The following is a 6,601-nucleotide window of genomic DNA, read 5'->3' as shown; positions in this document are numbered from 1 at the left end:
TATATTAGTTTCAGGTGTGCGCAATAGTCATTCAACATTTATATAACTAAAGAAGTGATCACCATGGTAAGTCTAGCAGCCATCTGATACCATTACAACATTATTACAATATTATCGACTATGTTCCCCATATTGTACATTACATCCCCATGACTTGTGTGTTTTATACCTGGAAATTTGCATCTCTTATTCCCCTTCACTTTTCCCAACCATTTAAAAAGTTTTCAATTACAATTGGCATTCAATATTATTTTATATTAGTTTAGGGTGTATAGCATAGTGATTAGACATTTATATACTTTATGAAGTGATCACCCTGATGAGTCTAGTACCCACTTGGCACTATTGATAGTTATTCCAACATTACTGACTATATTCCCTATGCTTCATTTTAAATCCCCATGACTATTTCATAACTCCTAATGTGTACTTCTTAATCCCTTAACTTTTTTTACCACCCCCAAATCCCCACCCATCCAGCAACCATCAGCTTGTTCCCTGCATGTATGAGTCTGTTTCTGTTTTGCTTGTTCATTTATTTTGTTCTTTCGATTCCACATATAAGTGAGATCATATGGTATTTGTCTTTGTCTTATTTCGCTCAGCATGACACACTCTAGGTCCATCTATGTCGTCACAAATGGTAAGGTTTCATTTTTTTTTTTTTTTTTGGTGGCCGAGTAACACTCCATTATTTATATGCACCACTTCTTTATCCAGTCATCTATTGATGGGCACTTAGGTTGCTTCCATAATTGGCTATTGTAAATAATGCTTCAATGAGCATAGGGGTGCATGTATCTTTTCACATTAGTGTTTTGATTTCTTTGGATGAATATCCAGAAGAGGAATAGCTGGGTCATAATGTAGTTCTATTGTTAATTTGTTGAGGAACTTCCATAGTGTTTTCTGTAGTGACTGCACGAAATTTCAGTCCCACCAACAGTGCACAAGGGATCCTTTTTCTCCACATCCTCCCCAACACCTTTTGTTTGTTGATTTATTGATGGTAGCCATTCTGACAAGCGTGAGGTGGTATCTCAGTGTGGTTTTAATTTTCATTTCTCTAATGGTTAGTGAGTGATATTGAGCATCTTGTCATATGTCTATTAGCCATCTCTATGTCTTCTTTGGAGAAATGTCTATTCAGGTCCTCTGCCTATTTTTTTATTGGATTGTTAGTTTTTGTGGTGTTAAATTGCATGATTTCTTCATAAATTTTAGATATTAACCCCTTATCTGATATATCATTGGCAAATATCTTCTCCCATTCAATAGGTTGTCCTTCTGTTTTGTTGATGGTTTTCTTTGCTGTGCAAAAGCTTTTTAGTTTAATGTAGTCCCATTTGTTTATTTTTTTCTTTTGTTTCCCTTGCCTGAGGCAACATATCAGAAAAAAAATTAATAAGAACAATGTCACAGAGTTTAGTGCTTATGCTTTCTTCTACGAGTTTTATGGTTTTGGGTCTTACATTTAAGTCTTTAATCCATTTGGAGTTTATTCTTGTGTATAGTGTAAGAAGGTGGTCTAGTTTCATTTTTTTGCATGTATCTGTAGAGTTTTCTTAACATCATTTATTGCATATACTGTCTATACCCCATTGCATATTCTTGCTTCCTTTGTTATAGTTTAATTGACTATATAGGTGTGTGTTTATTTATGGGCTCTCTATTCTGTTCCATTGATCTGTTTCTATTTTTATGCCAGTATCATGCTGTTTTGATTACTGCAGCCTTGTAGTATAGTTTAATATCAGCTATTGTGCTACCTCCAACTTTGTTCTTTCTCAAGATTACTGTGGCTATTCAGGGTCCTTTATGGTTCCACATAAATTTTAGGATTATTTGTTTGAATTCTGTGAAAAATGCCGTTGGTATTATGTTAGGGTTTGCACTGAATCTATTGATTGCTTTAGGTAGCATGGACATTTTAATAAGGTTAATTCTTTGTATCCATGAGCATGGTGTACGTGCTCATTTATTTATGTCTTCTTCAATTTGTTTCTTCAATGTCATATAATTTTCCAAGTAAACTTATTGGTTACACTTATTCTTAGATATTTTATTTTTTTTTGATGCAATTGTAAATAGTATTGTTTTCTTGATTTCTCTTTCCAATTATTCGCTATTGGTGTATAGAAACGCAACTGGTTTTTTAATATTAATTTTCTATCCTGCTAAGTTACTGAATTCATTTATCAGTTCTAATAGTTTTTTTTGCTGGAATATTTGGTGTTGTCTCTCTATATGTAGGATCATGTCATCTGCTAATAATAACAGCTTCAGTTCTTTCTTTCCAATTTGGATGCTTTTTATTTCTTTTTCTTGTCTGATTGCTGTGGCTAGGACATCCAATCTATGTCGAGTAAAGTGATGAAAGTGGGCATCCTTGTCTTGTTTTTTCTTTTTTAATTTTTTAAATTTATTGGGGTGACAATTGTTAGTAAAATTACATAGATTTCAGGTGTACAATTCTGTATCACATCATCTATAAATTACATTATGTGTTCACCATCCAGAGTCATTTCTCCTTCCATCACCACATATTTGATCCCCCTTACCCTCATCTCCCACCCCCCAACCCCCTTACCCTCTGGTAACCACTAAATTACGTTCCCCAGATTAATTTTCAAACCCCGTGGCCATCTTCTGGTTACTGATTGTTTTCTAATCCCCTCACCTTCCTTGTCTTGTTTTTTATTTTAAGGAGAATGCTTTTAGCTTTTTCACATTGAGTATGAGGTTAGCTGTGGGTTTGTCATATATGGCCTTTATTATCTTGAGGTATGTTTCCTCTATTCTCACTTTGCTAAGAGTTTTTATCATAAATGGATTTTGTCAAATGCTTTTTCTACATCTATTAATATGATCATATGATTTTTATCTTTCATTTTGTTTATGTGGTGTTTCATGTAAATTGATTTGCAGATATTGAACCAAACTTAAATTCCAGTAACAAATTCCACTTTATCATGGAATATAATCTTTTTAATGTACGGCTGAATTCAATTTGCTAATACTTTGTTGAGGATTTTTGCATCTATGTTCATCATGGATATTGGCCTAACATATTCTTTTTTTGTAATGTCTTTGTTTGGCTCTCAATTGAGGTAATGGTAGCCTTGTAAAAAAAGCTGGTAGCTTTCCATTCTCTTGAGCTTTCTGAAATAGCTTGAGAAGGATAGGTGTTAATTTTTCTTTGAATGTTTGGTAAAATTCACCTGTGAAGCCATCTGGTCTAGAATTTTGTTTGTGGGGAAAATCTGATTACTGATTTGATTTCATTAGTAGTAACTGGCCTGTTCAGATTTTCTGTTTCTTTTTAATTCAGTATTGAAAGGTTGTGTGTTTCTAGGAATTTATCCATTTTCTCCAGGTTGTTAAATTTGTTGGCATATAATTGTCTGTAGTATTTTCTTATAATCCTTTGTATTTCTGTGGTGTCAGTTGTCAGTTCTCTTTCAGTTTGGCTTTTATTTATTGGGATCCTCTCTCTTTTCTTGATGAGTCTGGTTAAAGGATCATCAACTTTATTTATCTTTTCAAAGAAACAGCTCTTGGTTTAATTTCTTTTATATTGATTTTTTAGACTATTTCATTTATTTCCCGTCTGATCTTTATTATTTCCTTCCTTGTATTCACTTTGGGCTTTGTTTGTTGTTGTTTTTTTCCATGACTTTAGGTATAGGGTTAAATTTTTTGAGATTTTTCTTGTTTTATGAAGTAGGCCTGTATTGCTATGAATTTCCCTGTTAGGACTGCTTTCATTATGTCCCATAAATTTTTGCATCATAGTGTTTTTGTTTTCATTTGTCTCAACGTATCTTTTAATTTCTTCCTTGATCTCATTGTTAAACCCTTCATTATTTATTAGCATTTTATTTAGCCTCCATGTATTTGTGTGTTTTTCAATTTTGTAGTTGTAATTGATTTCTAGTTTCATACCATTGTGGTCAGAGAAGACACTTGATATGATTTCAATCTTCTGAAATTTATTGAGACTTGTTTTGCAGCCTAATACATGGTGTATCTTGGAAAATGTTCCATGTGCACTTGAAAATGATGTATATTCTGCTGCTTTGGGATGAAATACTCTAAAAATATGAATTAAGTCCATCTGGTTTAGTGTGTCATTTAAGGTTGCTGTTTCCTTGTTGATTTTTTGTCTGGAAGATCTACCAATTGATGTCAGTGGGGTGTTAAATTACCCTCCTCTGACTATATTACTGTCAGTCTCTCCCTTTATGTCAGCTAATATTTGGTTTATGTATTTAAGTGCTCCTATGTTGGGTGCATAGATGTTTACAAGGGTTATATTTGTTGGATTGATCCCTTTACCATTATAAAATGTTTTTCTTTGTTTCTTATTATAACCTTTGTTTTATAGTTTATTTTGTCTTACATAAATATTGCTACTCCAGCTTTTTTCTCTTTTTCATTAGCATAAAATATCATTTTCCATCCCTTTACTTTCAGTCTGTGTATGTCTTTTGATCTGTAGTGCATCCTTTTTAGACAGCATATATATGGGTCTTGATTTCTTATCCATTCAGCTACCCTATGTCTCTTGATTGGTGCATTTAATTTATTTACATATAAAGTGATTATTGATAGGTATGCAGTTATTGGTATGGTATTATTCATATTTATGTTCTTCCTCCCTGCCCCACACACTTATTCTTCTAAAAGAAATCCCATTAATATTTCTTGTAATACTGGTTTGGTGGTAATGGTTTCCTTAACTTTTTCTTGTCTGAGAAGCTCTTTCCTTCAATTTAAATGATCATGTTGCTGGGAAGAGTAGTCTTGTTTGTAGTTCCTTATTTTTCATCACTTTGAATATTTCCTGCCAATCACTTCTAGCCTGCATCATTTCTGTTGAGAAATCAGCTGAATGCCTTATGGGCGCTCCCTTGTAGGAAACTAACTGCTTTTTCTGCTGCTGCTTTTAGATTATCACTTTGTCTTTAACCTTTGGCATTTTAATTATGATGTAACTTGGTGTGGGCCTCTTTTGGTTCATCTTGTTTGGGACCCTCTGCATTTCCTGGACTTCTATGTCTATTTCCTTCACCAGGTTAAGGAATTTTTTAGTCATTATTTTTTCAAATAGTTTCTCAATCCCTTCCTCTCTCTCTCATCCTTCTGGTACTTCTATGATGTGACTATTGTTACACTTCATTGTGTCCCCAAGGTCCCTTAAACTATTCCCATTTTTAAAAAATTCTTTTTTCTTTTTGCTGTTCTAATTGAATTATACTGCTACCTTGTCTTCTATAGCACTGATTTGATCCACTGTTTCATTGCATCTGTTCTTAATTCCTTCTAGTGTATTCCTCATTTTAGTTATTGTGTTCTATTCTGACTGGTTCTTTTTTTATGGTTTCTATGTCTTTTTTGTGTGTGTGTGTGTGTGTGTGTGTGTGTGCTTACTATCTCTGTTGAAATTCTCACTGAGTTCTTTAAGAATCCTTATAACCATTGTTTTGAACTCTGTCTCTGGTAGGTTGCTTGCCTCCATTTCATTTAATTCTTTTTCTGGAGCTTTGTCCTGTTCTTTCATTTGGGACATGTTTTTTGTTTCCTCATGTTGGCTGCCTCTCTGTCTGTTTACACATAATAGGTAGATCTCCTACATCTTCCAGTTTTGGCAGGGTGGTCTTATGTAGGAGGTGTCCTGTGGGGCCCAGGGACATAGTCTTCCTTGTCACCTGAGCCAGATGCTCCAGGAGTGTCCCTTGTGTGGTTTGTGTGTGCCCTCCTATTGTAGTTGAGTTTTGATTGTTGTTGGCAGGTCAGTGGGTGGAATTGACCCTCAGGCTGACTGGATGTGAGGATTGGCCGTCACCACAGAGTACAAGCTGCTGTGCAGGGTGTGACCCTATGAAGTGGGATTCACTCTAGTGGGCTCTGGTGTCTGCCAAGACCACTCTTGTGGTGTATCTCTTGTGGGGCTAATCAGGTGGTGTTCTCTTCTGATTTAAAGCTGGCAACTAAACTTTGCTTGATGATTAAAGTAACTTCTTTTCAAATGGTGGACTGTCTGATTTCCACATAAGGAGGCTTCATTGTGAGGCCATGATTAGGCAGAAGTTGCAGCAGTCACACTTCATCATATTAAAGCTAAATGAGATATCATAGCATAACATGAATTACTGACATATTTGAGTGTATTCCTAACTTTGTGGTGTGCTGGTCCTTGAGCCTCCTGGGAGTAGCTCCTGTGCAGGCCTAAGTCAACCGTTGCCTATTTCCAGTCTAGGGCTACCTGGTAGGAGGCACAAAGCCATCCATAGTTGATTGCTGCCTTCGCAGGACCTGAAGGTGCTTGTGAGATGCCACACTGTGAACTGAGGCCAACCATCACAAGTACCAGGCCTGGAGCAGCTCAGCAAAAGGCCCGGGCCACCCCAAGGCCTGTAACCATCTGCTGGCTGTCCATAAGGCTCAGCTGCTGAAAGAAGCTGAGTGGCACGGGAGTGGGTGGGGTGAGGTCTCAGGGAGTCACAAGCATTGGGCTAGCAGTGTTCGACAGGTTAATGTAGATTAAGATTTAACGCCAGTTTTGAGCCTGTGGCCAGTCTGCAAAAGGCTCAGAGCA

Source organism: Rhinolophus ferrumequinum, chromosome X (genome assembly GCF_004115265.2).
Source record: "Rhinolophus ferrumequinum isolate MPI-CBG mRhiFer1 chromosome X, mRhiFer1_v1.p, whole genome shotgun sequence".
NCBI lineage: Eukaryota > Metazoa > Chordata > Mammalia > Chiroptera > Rhinolophidae > Rhinolophus > Rhinolophus ferrumequinum.
Note: the sequence above shows the minus strand (reverse complement) of the source record.